Source organism: Mobula birostris, chromosome 1, assembly GCF_030028105.1.
Source record: "Mobula birostris isolate sMobBir1 chromosome 1, sMobBir1.hap1, whole genome shotgun sequence".
Classification (NCBI taxonomy): Eukaryota; Metazoa; Chordata; class Chondrichthyes; order Myliobatiformes; family Myliobatidae; genus Mobula; species Mobula birostris.
Genome location: NC_092370.1, coordinates 28462390 through 28483778, shown reverse-complemented (window position 1 = coordinate 28483778; position 21389 = coordinate 28462390).

Genomic DNA, 21389 nt, shown 5'->3' with positions numbered 1-21389 from the left:
GAGTGGTCAGAGTATCTCAGAAACTAAAGGTTCAAATGCTCAAAGGTTCGCCATATTCTCAAAGTATGCATATACAGTACAACTCTGATATTCCTCTTCTCCAGATAACCATGAAATACAGAAAAACCATGGGAGCTGTTGAAAGAAAAGACATCAACCCCCCCCCGACAAAAAAGTAAAAGAAGCAAAACTCGCAAACCACAAACTCCCACCCCCTCCATCGCACAGAAAACACATCTCCCACACAGAAAACAGCAGCTAGAACATCAAACCCCAAACCCCCAACCCCCTCCCTCACAAAATATAGCGACAATAACATCAAATCCCCAACTCTCTCCCTTGGGAAAAAGAACAGTAACCACAGCATCAAACCCCCAACCCCTGTCTCACACACCAAATCTAACAGATCGTACCAACAGAAAAGCACCAACAAGAACATCGGACCCCAAATCCCCAACCCCTCCCTCTCACAAAAAGTAACATATCGGCAACAAGAAAGGAAACACAGAAAATGAAGGAAACCAATAGAAAGTACAGTCAAATATTCACATAAATCTCAGAACTTCAAAAACATCCTCTCATCAGCATTCAAGGTGAGTGGCCGCACAAACAGTCTTTCCGTGAAGAGTGACCAGCATGCCAGGTCCAAACCCATGGCCTCCACAGAGGGTGACCACTGACCTCCACCGCATGCACCTCGATGTCTCAATCATCCTTGACGCTTCAAAATGGAGTCGATCACAGCACCATGACCCGTCTCTGTTCTTCTCCACGAGGCAGCTCCATGCTGTCAGTCCTCTCTGCGGACAGCAGTGCTGAAAGATTTGATCGAATTCCAAACTGAATGTCACAGGCTCCAACAGTTTCTGAAACGCAATCAAGAAAAAAGAACAAGCAGAGGACATAGAGAATGTGAAATAATTGAAGAGACTGGCTATCTGAAAGATGCCTCTCGAGGAAACGTTGTTCGCCAGTGGCATCTTGACCGAAACTGCTGCTCCCCTGAGATATTTACACGCAACTGTTTATAGAGTTTACAGAGAATGGTGTGCAAAACAAGAAAACTTCCAGTGAGCAACAGTGTTGTGGGTGAAAATGCCTTGTTAATGAGTGAGATCAGAGAATGACCAGACTTGTCAGGCTGATAGGAAGGCGACTGTAACTAAATTAACCGCGCATTACAACAGTGGTGTGGCAACGTGGCCAAGTGGTTAAGGCATTCGACTAGTGATCTGAAGGTCGTGAATTCGAGCCCCAGCCGAGGCAACGTGTTGTGTCTTTGAGCAAGGCACTTAATCACACAGTGCTCTGCGACAACACTGGTGCCAAGCTGTATGTCCTAATGCCTTTCCCTTGGACAACATCAGTGTCGTGGAGAGGGGAGACTTGCAGCATGGGCAACTGCCGGTCTTCCATACAACCTTGCCCAGGCCTGCGCCCTGGAGAGTGAAGACTTTCCAGGCGCAGATCCATGGTTTCACAAGACTAACGGATGCTGTTAAACGGCTGTTGTTAACAACAGTGGTGTGCAGAAGAGCGTCTCTGAACAATTGTAATACACCCAGTGGCACTTTATTAGTATACCTTTTAATGCAAATATCTAAGCAGCAACACATAGTCAATGGGTTCAGTTGTTTTTCAGACCAGACAACAAAATGAGAAGGAAATGTGATCTAAGTGACTTTGACCATGGAAGGATTGTTGGTGCCAGACAGGGTGGTTTGAATATCTCAGAAACTGCTGATCTCCTGGGATTTTCATACACAACAGTCTCTAGAGTTTAGAGTGTGCAGAAGAGCATCTCTGAATGCACAACATGTCGAACTCTGAAGTGGATGGGCTACAGCAGCAGAAGACCACAAGCATACATTCAGCGGCCAGTTTATCAGGTTCAGGAGGTACCTAATAAAGTGGCTACTGAGTGTATAATGTAATAAGGCAATTTGTTTTGGAGAAAGTATTTTTGCATGTCAGAGTGTTATTTATATTTTGAATCATTTCAGCATGTAGCATAGGAACATAAAATATCTTACTATGACCATTGTACTTACTTGTTCTTTTAAGGCTTGGACATAATGTAAATATCCAAAATAACACTGTGTTTTACACAATTCTGCACATATATTTTAATAAGGTGGTATTCATTTCTGAAAGCTTATAATTTCTAGAATAAACATGATACATCAGGTATGCTTCGCTATAATGCAGCATTGGTCTTGATGCCTTCATCTAGAAAATGCACGAATTCTAATTTCTGAAATGTCACTCGTGCATTTATATAAAATATATATCACATTAAATCCAGTTGTATTGCATAGATTTACTAACAGGTATTTTCTTAACAGTAATGTTCAACTCACAACATGGTCAAACAGACAGACAATTCTCCAAATTTTGTTTCATTGACTGAGAAAAGCAGCAGATTTTCCTTGTCATGCAGGTTACTGCACTAAGATTGCTGATGCATTTTTGAGAACCTGAACTCATAGCATCCTTTTTCTGGATAAAGGATGATTTATCTGGCCAGTGGTATGTTACATTCTGCCTCGCTCCTAATAGATCGATAGCACCTCTTTCTCAGCCATTCTACTTTTCTGCTAAGTACAAGTTTCTAGTTCAATTAAAGTCTTCTTGCAATTTTCTTTTCCATTACACCAATCTCACAACTCTGATTAACAATATTTTGTGAGATATTCCAAGCCCCTACTTTGCAATCCAAAATGTCTCATTATGCCTGCAAGCTATAAATATAATTGTGAGCCAATATCATTTTAATTGTTTCTCTTATGTCTTTTTTAAATGATTCAACGGTCATCAATAAGATAAGTGTTTTCATACCCTGTAGGCTAATCGGAGGATGGTGTTATAAAGGCACTGTAACAGAATTTCTGTATAATGAAACCTTATGCAGAAGATAATGACAAAGCACTTACATCTCTCAGAAGATAAATGAAAACAGTAGATCTTCTTTTCTCTCTGTTATAACTCCCATTTTGCCTCCCATTTCAATGGTCAGACCTCAGTAAAACAGATTATTCTAAGAAGAGGATGCATGTAGTTCTCTTAATTTCACCATTCATTTCCCAGTTCCTGACTGTGAATGATGATATTAACGAACTATACAAATCTTCTTGTTCATTAACTAAATTTTAAAAAGCCAATAAATTATCCCTAATCCCACTAGATAATTGCAAATAAAGATGCCTCAGTCTTTCATACTTGCAAATCGACTCTTGTAATTCTGCCAGATACTTCACGGGAATTTATTAAGCAAACAGCAGGTTGCAATTATAGTTTACTGGTAGTCCGATCCTTTGCTCAAGTAATAAACAGCATCACGTAATGACATTAATTAAAGAAATAATTGCCTATTAAGGAGTTGCAGTGTAGAATTACAGCATGGTGGGAATTCAAAAAAAATCAAGATAATGTGTGCATTATATTTGAGCTTTACTCACAGCAGACTGCAGCCTAATGTGAAACACGTAATTTAACACGTTTGGCCTCCAATATATATCTTGGTTAAATACGGTGCTAAGCATGCCCTGTCTTTTTCTTTGAGTCTGATTCCGTAAGTTCTCAGTTATTTTCTATCAAGCTAATATTTCCTTCATCTTCAGCGCTGACATAATTTGATTGCAGTTTTTCACAAAGGCAGTCTATTCTAAGCCAAGCTTTCAACCTTTCTGACATGATGGATGGGACCACATTCACCCATTAGAAATGAGTTTAAAATATGAACTGCTGTCACACTGAACTGAATTTCCGACAAACCCACAGGTCACAGTTTGTCTATGAAATGTCACTGGAGAAGTGAGCAGTCCGCATCCATCTGCCTATGGCCGTACATTTCAAACCAGAGGAGTGTAGGACGAATACAGGAGAGAATTCTTAAGCCTTTCACAAATTAGTGTCACTTTAAAGCTTTTAGTGTTGAGAAGTGCTGAATGGAAGACTTTTTTTCTTTGTTTTACATTATAATTATGATCTACTTTATCACTGCCTATTACACTGCTGGCATTTAGGGCAGCACTGAAGGACCTCCATCTCTGGTGGTGTACATCATTTCAGACGCTTCCTCTTTCACTACTGTCAGTCACGCAAGTCCCAGGTGCAGACTCTGGGATACCATCACACTCGAATGCAGAAGGACTCTTCACTGCTATTTCTGTAACAATTTTGTTTTACTATTCAGGAGTGTTAGTTCTGAGCTGAACCCCCGAACCTGGAGGACTGGTGAATCACTCTTAGTCTGGCCTCTGCCCTTCGACCTGTTTGACATAGGTGACCCTACCAAGAGCCAAAGCATAAAGCCCTGACTCCAGCCAGCATAGCTCTCCAGGTCACTGAGGCACACAAGCCTCCAAACCCTATAACAAGGTTGTGGTCCTCATGGAGGTTTATAATCCATGACCTTACATTTAACAAGACATGTGCCTAGTTCTTATTTATTTATTAAAATACACACGGAGTAGGCATTTCCAGCTCTTTGAACGGCACCGCCCAGCAACCCCTGATTTAACCCTAGCATAACCATGGGACAATTTACAATGATCAATTAACCTACCAATTGGTATTTCTTTGGACTGTGGGAGGAAATCGAAGCACCAGGAGGAAATCCACATATTCACGGAGAGAACATACAAACTTCTTACAGGCCGCAGCGGGAATTGAACCCAGGTCACTGGTACTGTAAAGCATTGTGCTAAGCAGCATGCTACCATGCCACCCATTCCACATGAATAGAATTGTGCAGTTGTTGTCCATAAAATAAATGCTTGGAAATGAGTGGTGTATTAAAGAGGCAGTGTAGCTTTACTACTCTACATGGGCTACCTTTAGGGCTACTTTGAAAATTATAATTCTGAATACACAGCTAGAAACACGTTGACATCTGGTGTAGTATTGAAATACACAGCGGAGTATGGACCAGCTTAAAATCGCGCTCTATTGTTCAGGACAGTTCGAACTATCTGCGGGACACTAGAGCACTGACCCAGCTATGAGGAGGGAAAGGAATTGATCCTTGTCATCGTGTGATACTTGGTGTTGTGGTTCTAGCTTGAAGACAAACCATGGGTGAAAGCGGGAAGATTGTTTCCTTGGCAGAAATGTTGCAAATAAAGATGCCCCCTCCTACTTACTATCATCATTTTTTATTCTGCCAGATAAAGTCATAGAATCATAGTCATAACTCACGACAGCACAGAAACAGGCCTGGCCCAGTTAGTCCATGCCGAACAGCTATTTTGCCTAGCCCTATAGACCTGCACCTGGGCCATAGTTCTCCATACCCCTCCCATCCTTGTACTTATCCAAACTACACCTAAATGTTGCAATCAAACCCAATTTGTTTGTGTATAGTATTTCATTGGTTCTGTTGTATTTCTTTGTTTCACCATGAATGCCTACAAGGAAATGAATCTCAAGGTAGTGTATAGTGACATATGCAGTGTGTGCTTTGATAATAAATTTATTTTGAACTTTGCATCCACTACTTATGCTGGCAGTCCATTCCACACTCGAACCACCCCCCGAGTGAAGAAGTTCTCCTTCAGGTTCCCCTTAAAGCTTTGACTCTTCATCTTTAACCTATGACTTCAAGTTCTAGTCTAACTGCTTGCATTTACCCTACCTATACCCCCAATATTTCACAGAAATTTATTGAACAAACAGTAGTTTGTGGTGTGGAACAGTGACATGTCTAGTTGAGTTTCTGCCTCTCAGTTTCAGTGACCTGGGTTCACACATGATCTCTGGTGTTGTCTATGTAGAGTTTGCACATACTCTCTGTTATCCTTAAGGGAAAATTTTGCCTGAAAAATCTGCTGCAATTCTTTGAGGAAATAACAAGTAGGATAAGCAAAGGAGAAGCTGTGGATGTTGTACACTTGGATTTTCAGAAGGCCTTTAACAAGTACCTTGACAAACAAGGTAAGAGCCCATGGTATTACAGGAAAAATACTAGCATGGATGGAGCATTGGCTGATTGTCACGAGACTAAGGGTGGGAATAAAGGAAGCCTTTTCTGATTGGCTGCTGGTGACTAGTAGTGTTCCGCAGGCGTTGGTGTTGGGACCACTTCTTTTTACATTGTATGTCAAGGGTTTGCATGATGGAATTGATGGCTTTGTGGCCAAGTTTGCGGATGACACAAAGGAGGAGCAGGTAGCGTTGAGGAAGCAGGGAGGCAGCGAAATAAATTAGACATATTAGGAGAATGGCAAAGAAGTTCAGGTGGCACACAGTGTTAGGAAGAGTCTGATCAAGCATTTTGATTAGAAGGAATAAAAACATAGGCTATCTTAGAAACGGATAAATTTCAAAAATTCGAGGTGCAAAGTGACTTGGGAGTTGTTGTGCAGGATTCACTATGGTGATGAACTGCAGTGTTAGCATTCACTTCAAGAGGACTTGAATATAAAAGCAAGGATGTAATGCTGAGGCTTGATAAGTCACTGATGAGGCCTTACTTGAAGTATTGTGAGCAGCTTATGATCCCTTATTTAAGAAAGGATGTGCTGACATTGAAGAGAGTTCAGAGGAGGTTTATGAAAATGATTCCAGGAATGAAAGGGTTAGTGTATGAGCAGTTTTTGATGGCCCTAGGCCTGTACTTGCAGGAATTTAGAAGAGTGGGAGGCTGGAGATCTCATTGAATCCTACTGAATGTTGTAAGGATAGATAAAGTGGATGTGGCGAAGATATTTCCTATGGTTGGGGGGTCTAGGCTCAGAGGGTACAGCCTCAGAATAGAGGGACATCCATCTTGAATGGAGATGAGGAGGAATTTTTTTAGCCAGACAGTTGTGAATCTGTGGAATTCATTGCCATAGGCAGCTGTGTTAGCCAGGTCATTGGGTGTATTTAAGGTGGAGGTTGATAGGTTCTTAATTAGTCAGGGCATGAAGGTATACAGGGAAAAGGCAGGAGACTGGGTATGAGAGGGAAATGAATCAGCTATGATGAAATGGTGGAGCAAATTTGATGGGCTGAATGGCCTAATTCTGATGCTATGTCTTATGGTCTTACAATCACAAGGGTTTCTATGATTGCTCCAGTTTCCTCCCACATCTAAAAGATATGCAGGTAGACAGGTTAGTTAGTAACTGTAAATTGCCCTAGTGTAGACTGGTGACAGAACTGATGGGATGATGGAGAGAATAGGTTACAGGAAAAAACTTAATGGAGCAAATTTGATTGTTCAAAGAGCTGTCATAGATTTGATGGGTGGAATGGCCTCCTTCCAAACCAGAAAAAAAGAAACAATTAAGCAAATGGCTAAAAAAAAAATGAATGTTGAAGAACTCAGTAGGTTAAGCAGTATCCATGAAGGTGAGAGGGTTAAGTCAACGGGGACTGTTAGGGTGGAGGCAGCGGAGGAGGTTGGGTACAGAATAGATGTCAGTTATGGAAGGAATGTCAGACAAAAGGAACTAGATGGAGGAGGTGCTGAGGAAGGATGTGAAAGGCGAACAGAGAGATAGAAGTATATAGTCATAGAGCACTACAGCACACAACATGCCATTCGGTCCACCTAGACCATGCTAACCTGGTCTTCTGACTAGTCCCATCTACCTGTACTTGGGCCATAGTCCTCCATACCCTCTCATAATCCAACCTTTTCATTAATGTTACAATTAAACTCACATCTTCCACTAACAGCTCATTCCACATTCTCACCATCCTCTGAGTGAAGAAGTTCCCCCTCATGCCCCCCTTAACTAATTCATCTTTCACCTTAAACTTATACCCTCTAATTCTAGTCTCAACCTGTGGGGAAAAGGGGTGTGTTCAGTGTCTTCCCCAACCAAAAGCTCTGGATGAACCATAAGATCCATAATCTGCCGAGGGCCAGATCAGTAACATTCAGGTCTGGCAACCAAGTAAAATTCAAGAGATGCAGGTATGATCTGCAGAAAGCTATCTCACGTGCAAAGTGGCAATTCCAGACCGAATCTGAATCACTGAAGGATGCTCGGAAGATGTGGCAGGGCTTGAATGCTATCACCTCCTACAAAGTAAAACCAAGCAACAGAGGTGACAATGAGGTTTCACTCCCCAATGAGCTCAGTGCCTTTTACTCTCACTTTGACTGACAAAACATGGAGGCACCTTCATAAACTTCCACAGTTCCTGACGACCCTGTGATCTCAGACTCCGAGGCCAATGTGATAGCGTCCTTCAGGAGGGTGAAAGCATCCAACCTAGATAGTGTACCTGGCCAAATACTAAAGACCCGTGCTAATCAACTGGCTGGAGTGTTCACCAATATCTTTAACCTCTTACTTTGGCAGTGTGAGATACCCATCTGCAAGCAGGCTTCAATTATACCCGTTCCCAAGAAGAACGTGGTAACCTGCCTCAATGACTATCATCCGTAACACTTACATCCAGTGGGATGAAGTCCTTTAAGAGGTTGGTGATGAAACATATCAACTCCTGTCTTTGATCAGCTCCAGTTTTCCTACCATCACAACTGGTCAACAACAGATGCCATTTCATTGGATCTTCACCCAATAATGGAACGTAAGACCATAGACCATAAGATTTAGGAGCAGAAGCAGGCCATTCGGCCCCTCAAGTCTGATCCACCATTTAATCATGGGCTGATCCATGTCATCCAGTCATCCCCACTCCCCTGCCTTCTCCCCGATCCCTTTGATGCCCTGGCTAATCAAGAACCTATCTATCTCTGCCTTAAATACACCCAATAAGTTGGCCTCCACATCCGCTTGTAGCAACAAGTTCCACAGATTTACCACCCTCTGAGTAAAATAATTTCTCCGCATGTCAGTTCTAAAAGGACGTCCTTTAATCCTGAAGTCATGCCCTCTTGTCCTAGAATCCCCTATCTTGGGAAATAACTTTACCATATCTAAACTGTTCAGGCCTTTTAACATTTGGAATTTGGACACCCCAATGTCCCACCATCCCAACCCCCAGGCCGCGGACAGATATGATTTGCGGAGAATGCAGCGGTAGCCGGGAGGCACACAGCACATCTTTAAGAAAAAAGCCGAAATAAACATGCTAATTAATTAGGTGCCGCCTGGCACATAATTCTCAGCCTAGATCAGAGGTGATTGCCATCTGGGACGACCTCTACGTGCCGGGCAGCACCTAATTAATTAGCATGTTTATTTCGGCTTTTTTTCTTAAAGATGCACTGGGTGCGTTCCGGCTACCACTGTACCCCTGCATGCTTCGCAGCAATGTATCAGTCGGCGGCCCAGAGGGTGGGGGCCACTGCACCACCCAAACTCCCACGACTCAGTCTAACACAACATCATCAGTGTGCTCGGCAAGGTGTCTTCCTGATTCCCAGAAGTGCTACTACACTGTACATACTTGATTTCTACTTTATATAGGCTGTGTATTGATCATATCATTCCTGCTTTTACTATACGTTACTGTTATTTTAGGTTTTATGTGTTATTTGACATGATTTGGTAGGTTATTTTTGGGTCTGCGAATGCTCACAAAAATTTACCATATAAATAAATGGTAATTGCTCCTTCGTTTTACGACATTCTGGCTTACGAACCGTTTCATAGGAATGCTCTACCTTATGGCAGGGGAAACCTGTACTGGCCTGGCTTTCCCAATCCACTTTCATGTTAAAATCCCCATCGATTATCATGACATTGCCTTTCTGATATGCCTGTTCTACCTCCTGCTGTAATTTATAATACACATCCTGGCTGCTGTTTGGAGGCCTGTATACAACTGCCGTTAGGGTCCTTTTACCCTTGTCATTTCTTAACTCAACCCATAGAGACTCTATGTCTTCTAATCCTGTGTCATCTCTTTTCAATCATTTAATATTATTTCTTATACACAGAGCCACACTACCCACTTTGTCAACAAACCTATCTTTCCAATACACCGTATATCCTTGGACAATCAGCTCCCAATGGCAGCCATCGTTTAGCCAAGTTCCAGAGATGGCCACAACGTCATATTTGCCAATCTGTAGCTGAATTTCAAGATCATCCAGTTTATTTCTTATGCTGCATGCATTCAAATACAACACTCTCAGTCCAGTATTTGTTGCTTTCTGTTTTAACTGCACCACACCTCTATTACCCTGTAACTCATACCACTGGCGTTGATTAAGCCTCATTTCCTGCCTGTTCTTTCTATAATCTCTGTTGCACACTATCTTTGATTTATTTCTGTTTTCCCCTTCCTCAGCCCTATCACTCCAGTTCCCACACCCCCTGCCAAATCAGTTTAAACCCTCCCTAACAGCTCTATTAAATGTGCCCACTAGGATATTGGACCCCTTTGGGTTCAGGTGTAGCCCGTCCTTTTTGCACAGGTTGTACCTCCCCCAGAAGAGGCCCCAGTGATCCAGGATTCTGAAGCCCTGCTCCCTACACCAGTCTCTCAGCCATACATTAATACATCTGATCATGCTATTCTTGCACTCACTAGCACGTGGCACAGGCAGCAATCCTGAGATTATTGCCCTAGAGGTCCTGCTTTTAAATTTCCTAGCTAACTCCTTGAATTCTTTCTGCAGGACCTCCTCTCTTTTTCTACCTATGTCATTGGTACCAACATGTACCAAGTCTTCTGGCTGGTCACCCTCTCCCTTCGGAATACTCTGCACCCGATCCGAGACAGCCCATACCTTGGCACCTGGGAGGCAACACACCATGTGGGTATCTCTATCAGGCTGACAGAACCTCCTGTCTGTTCCCCTCACTATGGAATCCCCTATGACTACGGCATTCCTCATCTTCCTCTTTCCCTTCTGTACCAGGGAACCAGGCTCAGTTGCAGAGAACATCTGGACAATGAAGATGCATACGTCAGGATGATCTTTATTGACTACAGTTCCGCATTCAATGCTATGAAAATAATCATAAGCTCCAAGACCACAGCTTCAATATCTCCTTGTGCAACTGGATCCTTGATTTCTTCACTTGCAGACCCCAGTCCGTTTGGATTGGTAACATCATCTCCTCCGCAATCAGCACAGGCACATCACAAGGCCATGTGCTTAGCCCCGCTCTACTCGCTTTATACTTATGATTGTGATGCTAAGCACACCTCCAATGTAATATTTTAATTTTGCAGATGACACTGCTGTTGTTGGATGAATCAAAGGTGGTGACAAATCAGCATATGGAAGATAGGTTGAAAATCTGGCTGAGTGGTACCACAACTATAACCTCTCACTCAGTGTCAACAGGACCAAGGAGATGATTATTGACTTCAGGGGGGAGCCAGACGGTGATGCAGGTGGATGCTTCCCTGGTGTCATGAATTCTTGATTACCTGACTGGCAGACCACAATACGTGTGCTTGCAACATTGTGTGTCTGACAGAGTGATCAGCAGCACTGGGACTCCACAGGGGACTGTCTTGTCTCCCTTTCTCTTCACCATTTACACGTCGGACTTCAACTATTGCAGAGTCTTGTCATCTTCGGAAGTTTTCAGATGACTCTGCCATAAGTTGGATGCATCAGCAAGGGAGATGAGGCTGAGTACAGGGCTACGATAGGAAACTTTGTCACATGGTGTGAGCAGAATTATCTGCAGCTTAATGTGAAAAAGACTAAGGAGCTGGTGGTAGACCTGAGGAGAGCTAACGTACTGGTGACCCCTGTTTCCATCCAGGGGGTCAGTGTGGACATGGTGGAGGATTACAAATACCTGGGGACATGAATTGACAATAAACTGGACTGGTCAAAGAACACTGAGGCTGTCTACAAGAAGGGTCAGAGCCTTCTCTATTTCCTGAGGAGATTGAGGTCCTTTAACATCTGCCGGATGATGCTGAGGATGTTCTACGAGTCTGTGGTGGCCAGTGCTATCATGTTTGCTGTTGTGTGCTGGGGCAGCAGGCTGAGGGTAGCAGACACCAACAGATTCAACAAACTCATTCGTAAGGCCAGTGATGTTGTGGGGATGGAACTGGACTCTCTGACGGTGGTGTCTGAAAAGAGGATGCTGTCCAAGTTGCGTGCCATCTTGGACAATGTCTCCCATCCACTACATAATGTACTGGTTGGGCACAGAGGTACATTCAGCCAGAGACTCATTCCACCGAGATGCAACACAGAGCATCATCGGAAGTCATTCCTGCCTGTGGCCATCAAACTTTACAACTCCTCCCTCGGAGGGTCAGACACCCTGAGCCAATAGGCTGGTCCTGGACTTATTTCCTGGCATAACTTACATATTACTATTTAACTATTTATGGTTTTATTACTATTTATTATTTATGGTACAACTGTAACAAAAAACGATTTCCCCCGGGATCAATAAGGTATGACTATGACTATGACTGTAGGAGGTCCACGAGCCAGTCCTCATCGAGTGATCAGAGGTAGAGAGGGACAGCAACTTCAAATTCCTCAGTTCTATTATTTCCAGGGATCTGTTTTGGAAACAGCACACAAGTGCCATTACAAAGAAAGCACGGCATCTCCTTTACTTTCTTAAAAGTTTCTGAAGATTTGGCATGTCATCTAAAATTTTAACACACAATATTTCTATAGATGTGCAGTGGAGAGTTTAATAACTGGTTGCAGCATGGCCTGGTATGGAAATACAAATGACCTTGAACAGAAACAGCCAACAAGAAGCAATGGATACAGCCCTGTCCAGCATGGGTAAAGCACTCCATCAGCACATCTACAAGGAGTGTTGTTGCAGGAAAGGAGCATCCATGATCAAGGGCTCTCACCACCCAGGCTGTGCTCTCTTCTCACTGCTAGTATCTGGAAGGATATAGTACAGGAGCCTTAGGACCCACACCACCAAGTTCAGGAACAGTTATTACCCCTCGCAAATATGAGAAAATCTGCAGATGCTGGAAATCCAAGTTACACACACACAAAATGCTGGAGGAGCTCAGCAGGCCCGGCAGCATCTATGGAAAAGAGTGACCAGTCGACATTTCAGGACAAGACCCTTCATCAGGACTGGACAACACAGTGAGAAGTCAAAGCAAGAAGGTCAGGGGAGGGGAGGAAGAAGTACAAGGTGGGAGGTGATAGGTGAAATTAGGAGGAAGAGCTGGTAAGCTGATTGGTGAAAGAGATAAAGGACTGGAGAAGGGGAAATCTGATAGGAGAGGGTAGAAGACCATGGAAGATAGGGAAGGGGGAGGAGCACCAATGGGAGGTGATGGCAGGTAAGGAGATAAGGTGAGAGAGGGAAATGGGAAAGGGAGAATGGTGAAGTGGGGGTGGGGGCAATTACCAGAAGTTCGAGAAATCGATGTTCATGCCATCAAGTTGGAGGCGGAGTAGCCTACAACCTGATGGAATGAACATCGATTTCTCAAGCTTATCTCCTAAAGGCTGATTTCTACTTGTGCGTACTAGCTTATGCAAGTGGCCTCCGCCGTTGTAAGCATTTTAACTTGTGCGTTGGTGTGTCTGCGTCTCTCTGCAATTCACCGCCAAAATGCCAGTTGGCGGTGGGGTTTCTATGCCACTGGGTTGAGCTTCTTTGTGTTGAAACTCAACACGAAGAAACTCAAACTTCAAACAATGGCGACTGAAACTGAAGGAGGGTGAATTTTCTGTGCCTGTCCGGCCACTGAGAGACATGGATGAGGAAATGCATTTCAAATATTTTCGGATGTCGGCAGGTAGATTTGACAATTTGGTACATCGTCTCCAACCATTTATTTTGCATCACTGTATGCACAGTATTCTCAGAGACTGGCAATCACCATTCGAGTTTTAGCTTCAGATGGAAGTCAAGAGGCTGTAGCAGCTAGCTACAAACTGGTGTCAAGCACAGGGTCTTCCATAATTTCGGAGATCTGTAAAGCTTTATGGAAAGCATTGCAGCCAGAGTTCCTTCCCTGCCCTTCAGTCGCCCAATGAGAAGCTATTGCAGCGTAGGAGGAAATGTGATGTTACCAGGTGGACCAATGGTAGTTGATCGGTCTGCGTTGCTGCAACGCGTAGTTACATTTTGGGCGGGGTGCGCGTTAGGCTATGGCGTAGGGTTCAGTCTAGAGTACAGCGTAGGGTACGCCCCAATTCAAAATCACCCAAAGTAGCAATAAAGAATGGAGCATCCTGAAACCAGGAACACGTCAGAACATGAACTAGAGTCCTAACTGCGCTGATTAAACCTTGCTCCGGCACCATCCTCTGACAGTATCGAGGGGGAGAGAGATCATTCAAACGCAGGTACCCTCCTCCAACAGCAGTGAGCGGGAGGGAGAGCGAGACCATCACATGCAGACACCTTCCTCCAACAGCAGTGAGGGAGAGGCTGGCAGAAGGTGCTGATCACCCACTCGCCTTCCAGTCACTCTTCAATAATTTCAAATTTCATCGACGCTTTAATCGGCGAGAAATGGAGTTGATCATGGGCTCACACCCCACCTCTAGACTTCTTGGCCTTGAGACCGTGCACTTCACTCGAAGCTTCATGGAGCCCTCTTGGAGACAGCAAAGCACCAGATGGCTCAATTGGCCCGAAAGCACACCACCAAAATGGAGATCACCGGTGGAACACAGCCCACAACAGTAGCGGAAGTTTATTTGAAGGGAAAAAAAGACATAAACGAAATGAAAGAAGTAGTTTCATGAACCATCTGAAGGATGTTGTCCTCGGTTGCATTGTTCGCTGGTGCCACCTTCTTTCGGAAGAAAACTTAGCAACTTCTGGGAAACGTAGCCGTCTCCCTGCGAGTGCTGCTGTCTGTTGAAATGAATGGAGTAGTGGAACGTCTGTATCTGCATCGGGTCTACCCTGGCAAACGTTCAGACAGCTGACTTTACAATGTGTCAGGAGACTGTAGGAGTTCACAATTACATTTTGGACTTATTTCAGCATTGACCACAATGCATGCGACAACTGCTATCAGCTGTGTAGAAATTAAAGACCTCCATGACAGTACGTTTTGTGCAACAGGTTTGAAACGCCTCACAATCATGGATCTGTTAACTCTTTAGTGGGAATTCTCGGCCATTGAAGAACACAAGGCCATGGGCACCGGGAGTTTATAGAGATTTATGCTGGAGAAGATACTGACTTCACAGAAAATGCTATTAATATTCAGCAAGCCAGGCAGCAGAGAAATAGAGTTACTGTTTCAAGTCCCATCGACCTTTACCAATTTTTATCAATGCACCACAAGAATTCTATCTCAATGCATCATGGCTTGTTATGGTAACTGACAATGGCATGTGACAGCAAGGAATTGCAGAGAGTTGTGGCACAGGCCAGAATCCGAATCAGAACCAGAATCGGAATCAGGTTTAATATCACTGCCATATGTCGTGATATTTGTTGTTTTACTGTAGCAGAACGTTGCAACACGTAATAAAAAAGAAAAAAAAACATTATGAAATATGTATTAAAATTAAATTAAATAAGTAGTGCAAAAATATAAAAGCAAGGTTGTAATGTTGAAACTTTATAAAGCTCTGGTGACGTCTCACTTGCACGATTCGGGCCCCTTATCTTAGAAGGGATGTGCTGAAACTGGAGAGGGTTCAAAGGAGATTCACGAAAATGATTCCAGGATTGAATGGCTTATCATATGAAGAGCATTTGATGGCTCTGGCCCTGTACAGAGCAAAGAAAGTAAAAAGGTCATGAGGTGTTGTAGTGTTCATGGGTCAGTGGCTGTTCAGAAATCTGATGGGAGAGGGGAGGAAGCTGGTTCTAAAACTTTGAGTGTGTTGAGTGCATCACATAAACCAACTGCTCCTACATGGACTCTGTCTATGCTTCTTGCTACCTCAGTAAAACAACCAGCCTAATCAAAGACTCCCACCCACTGGACATTCTCTCTTAGACCATTGGTCAGGAGCAGAATTATTCCATCTGGCTCATCAAGTCTGCTCCATCATTTCATCATGGCTGATCCAATTTTCTTCTCAGCCCTAATCTCCTGCCTTCTCCCCGTATCCCTTCATGCCCTGACCAATCAAGAATCTATCAACCTCTGCCTTAAATATACATACAGACTTGGGCTTCACAGCTGCCTGTGGCACCAAATTCTATAGACTCACCACTCTCTGGCTAAAGAAATTACTCCTCATCTCCACTCTAAAAGGACAACCCTCTATTCTGAGACTGTTTCCTCTGGTCTTGGGTTCTCCCACCATAGGAAACATCCACTATGTCAAGGCCTTTCACTATTCAGTAGGTTTCAATGAGGTCACCCCTCATTCTTATGAATTTGGAATACAGGCCCAGAGCCATCAATGCTCTTCATATGACAAGCCATTTAATCCTGGAAACAGTTTTGTGAACCTCCGTTGAACCTTCTCCAGTTTCAGCACATTCTTTCTAAGATAAGGGGCCCAAAATTGTTCGCAATACTCCAAGTGAGGCCCCACTTTACAAAGTCTCAACATTACATCCTTGCTTTTATATCCTAGTCCTCTTGAAACGAATGCTGACATCTTTTTATTTCATCTGCAAACTTTGCAACAAAGCAATCATTTGCGTCATCCAAATAATTAATATATAATGTAAAAAGAATTGGTCCCAACACAGATCCCTGTGGAACATCACTAGTCACTGGCAGCCAACCAGAAAAGGCTCCCTCTATTCCTAGTCTTTGCGTCCTGCCAGTCATCCACTGCTTTACCCATCCTAAAATCTTCTCTGTAATACCAGGGGCTCGTAGCTTGTTAAGCAGCCTCATGTGTGCCACCTTGTCAAGGGCCTTCTGAAAATCCAAGTACACAACATCTACTGATTCTCCTTTGTCTATCCTGCTTATTGTTTCTCTCTTCTCCTCTTCTCCCATTAGGCAGAAGATATCGTCAGGCTCAAGGACAGCTCCTAACCTACTACAATCAGACTCTTGGATGGACCTCATGTACAATAAGATGGACACTTGACCTCACCATCCACTGTGTTATGACCTTAAACCTTATTGTCTAACTGCACTGCACCTTATTTGTGGCTGTCACACTTTATTCTGCATTGTTATTGCTTTCCTTTGTTCCACCTCAATGCACTTCGTAATAATTTGATATGTATGAACCGTTTGCAAGCTTTTCACTGTTTCTTAGTACATTTGCAATAATAAACTAATACCAACATCAAGTCCAAAATGCTTTATAAGATGAAATTCAGAATAAATAGTCTCCAATTTGAAAATTTAGCTATTTCTGTTTTGTTTTGTGATTTCAAAGCACTAAACTAATTCAAAGGAAGACATGGGAGTCAAAAGTGTGAGTCTAACTTTGAGTTTACTGTAAGCAAGGCGTGCACATATCACGTGTGATGACGTATGCAGTTCATGTATTTATACATATAACCAGTCATGAATTATTTTAAACAAACAATAATGCTTAATCAACAACATATTTACAAGATTACTCAAATATTACTTAAATATTAAGTACACCACAATGTCTCTTTCCACTGATGCTGCCTGACCTGCTGATTGTTCCCAGCACTTTCTGGTTTATTTCAGTTGCCCAGCATCTTCAGTTTTGTGTTTGATTTTCACCATCGTGCTTCAACTCAGTCAGCAACTTCAGGAAAAGCAGGAGCAAAATTACAAATGGTGGGGGGGGGGGTCAGGAGAAAGGCATACTCAGGGCCTCATCATTATTTTCCAGTGAAGTTTCAACAAATGAAAAGAAAAATTAAATAAAAAGGAGGAGGGTGTCTTTTCAGACATCTTGACTTAACTCTTCAGTGTAGATTGTTCCTGAGTAATTTTACACCGTCTTGTTATATTAAGATACAGATGGAATTTAGTTAGAAAATTGTTTCTATGAACTATGATTTTCTCCATTAGATATATTTGGACAGAAATTGTTTGAGAAATTCCATACAATTATGGCAATAGATGACAGGTAACTGATAATTTTATGGTTTTCATTTAATACCTATTGTGAATATAAACTGTTTAAAATAACTTAGCCAGAACAAAACTATATAAAGCAAGCAAAAGCCATATTTTAGTCTGAACTGCATGAAGTCTGTGTCTGTTCAATATTTGTACCATTTGTCCTCATAACACTCACACCTCTCAATGAGTTCAGTCCAACCGCCGCGGAGACTATAAAATCTACGGTGGCAGAGAATGGGTTCGATTGTTGAAGTGCTGAACAATATAGAAAATGTGCTGAGCATACTAAAAGCACTCTGTATTACTTGGCACATCTATGGACTGGAAAGCCATGAGAATAGGAGCAGGAAATGAAGAATGCAGAGATAGCTGCCACAGTTCTCAGAGCGCACTTATGTTTGGGTTTTCGCCTTATTGCTTTTGCCAGATGTATTTTTTTTCTGTTTTTATTGTTGACAGATGATGTGTGGTTTTCTTTGGGCTTTGCAAGTATTTTTTTTGTAGAAAAATATTCAGCTCTGTATTGTGAGAGGGGAAGTTGGCTCAGTAGCACGATAGTAGGCAAGGATGAGAGCTTTTCTTTATTTGATATATCTGGAAGTTGAAATAGTTCATTCCTATACTGCCCACAGTCTCACATCTATCTATGTGCTATATAGACCTATTCTTTTGCAAAATGAATTTCAATTGATTGAAATGTTATCGATCGGGGTACCGATAATCTGGCATTCCATTGCTGGAAATCCCGGAATTCACCCTCTGACTTGTTCATTAGTCTGGAATGTGAGCTGTGGATCCAGAGTGAAAGCAGTGCAAGTGGCTGAAGCCAACAGTGTACAGTGGCCAGGGTCCAGGCTGTGGCCTTGCGAGCAGGAGGACCCAGTGTTGGCGTCTGGAGTTACCAGGAGTCAGGAACATGGGCTGGGATGGAAATCCAGTGTGCCTGTATATTTCCCAGACCCTTCAAACTTACAGGTTCACTGGAAAGTTTATTATACAGATGTGTAATGTTGTAAACGAAAGTGAACTAAAACTATAGGTATTAATAGGAGTAACATTTATTTATTTATTGTAGAGGAAACAACATTGTGAAAACTGAACATAGTACACCAGGCTGAAGGAAGAGTAAGTGATGGCTGCTTCACTTAGAAAGGCTGCTTGGGTCGGAGGAGTTGAATATTGGAATGGAAAAGTTGAAAACCCTTGTTGTGAGACCTTCTCCTTCTGCATCCTCTCTTCCATATGTGGTAAAGGGAAGGAGAGAAGACTTGGCACTCCTCTGTATGACTACCTGTTCAAGGACTACCAAATGACCAACCTCTGACTGGTAACTCGGAAGTCACTTAGGATCCATCATTCAATTCCAAGGCAGGTTACCTTTGTGTTTTGAATGTATTTCATTCCCTGTCTGTCCTCAGTCACGTCCAACTTCCAACAACTTAACAGCTCCATCTTTGATACTTTGCTACCTCAAGTAGCCTTCCATTCTTGTTTGAATCATTTCTCCTTCTCTTGCCTTCATCTTCACTCATCGACATCCAAAAGACATGCAATTTAGTACGTCTTTTCCTTATATTTTCTAACATAATTATTGCAATTAGTCTCAGTTGCACAAACAGTGTTAAATATTTTGAAGTTGCATTTTTAAAGAATGCTCATGATTTTCTTCAATGCTATGAACTTTGAAAGAAAAAAAAATGCCTTGAATTTCTATGGTGCACCTCATGTCCTGGGTCCTGGGATCAGATGTCCATGTGAGCAGGAGGCATAACGACCTGTGACCTCAGATGGTGAGTTCAGAGGTTGAACACCAGAGTTTGGGGTCCTATCATCAATGAGTCCAGAGTTCAAGGCCAGGAGTTCAGGGTTCTGCCATGAATTGGTCCAGGGATTAATAGTGAAGATCAAAGCTCTGAGATTGTTAATTCCTAAAGTAAGTACATGATTGGCACAGCATTGTGGGCTGAAGGGCCTGTATTGTGCTGTAGGTTTTCAGTGTTTATATGTCTGGAAGTACGAAGTTGATGTCCGATGGCCATAGCCCTGGCTGTACGAGTCTGATGCCACTGGGGAAATCGGGAGGCTCGTTGTCTAAATCTGTGAGTTACCTGGAAGCCTACCCTGAGGTTGGTAATTGTGTGTGTGTGTGTGTGTGTGTGTGTGTGTGTGTGTGTGTGTGTGTATGTGTGAGAGAGAGAGAGAGAGTGAGTGTGTATGGGTGGATGAAAGGAAGGGAAGGAGTTTATTTGCTGTTGTTATTTTGTTGCTTGTTGCGTCCTGTTTTGTGGCTTTTGAAAGGAAGCTCTCCAAGTACGCAGGACTGGTCAGCAACTGAAAGCAGGCTGGATGGAGAGCGAAGTGTCTTCCAGTGGAGGTTGGTTGTAGGGGATTCATAGCCCGTTCTTTAGTTAGAGCCTTCAGCATTTTGGGCATCGAGGGAGAGAGGAAGAGGAGAGCCATCCGCAGTACCACCGATGCGGCAGAGAGGGCCTCAAAATGGCTGTGGCTCAAAAGAGGGGAGCCATGGAGTCATAAGTAGCTAGCCATCTGGACACAAGCTGGGGTCTGATCAGCCCCGGCTGGGTCACCTGGAGGAGGTTGTATGATGTTGAAAGACCCGAAACACCCAACGATTCCAGGAACATCACTGAAGATGTGTCCAGAAGCATCAATAGATGTATGTACACAGCTGTTGTTTTCTGTGTTGCTGCATGGTGACACTTGTGGGCTGCCCCCAGCACATCCTTGGGTTGTGTTGGAGGTTAATGCAAACAACACATTTCACTATATGTTTCGATGTACGTGTGATAAATAAATGTATCTGAATCTGTCCCTTTAAGGATAGCCCAAGAAAAAGGTTGTACAGGCAAAGAAATACTTTTGAAGTGCATTCTTGTTGTGATGTTGGAAACACATCTGCCAGCCTGAGCTCAGCAACATCTTACAAACAACAATGTGAGAGTGGCCAGATAAACCCATCTCAAAGGAGATGATTGGGAATAAATGTTGGCAGGACATTTGACACGAACTGCGATCCCTTCTTTAAAATAGTGGCAGTGGCTTTTGTTGTTAATCCTGCAAGGTGGATGGGCTTTCAGTTTAACACTCACCTGGAAGATGGTGGGTGTAGAAGGTTGTTGAAGTCAATGGAAGAGAATTTCAGAAGCTAGGTTGAAGCAATACACTACACTAAAGTGAATTTAGTGCATGCAATAGAGGAAGTATTTTTACTCTGCACCTCTGATCCTCATTGCTCAGAATTTGCTCAACAATGCTCTCAATTATCAACCTAGATTATGCATTCAATGTTCCCGGAGTGTGGGTTTAAGAACTGAGCATGAAGCTTGCATATGAAAAAAACTCTTTCAACTTGATTGTCCTTATACCGACACTTAGAGACTGGTATCTAAGGTAAGTAAGCTCAGCCTGTGTCTGGCTTTCACTTAGGCATTATGTTTACGCAACAACCACTCTGCTCAAAGATAAGTTAAATACATTAGTGCTGAATTAGAAAATACTTCAGAATTTGGCTTGAATTTAATTTCAGAACAGTAATTTCCTGGTTCCATTGATGGCAT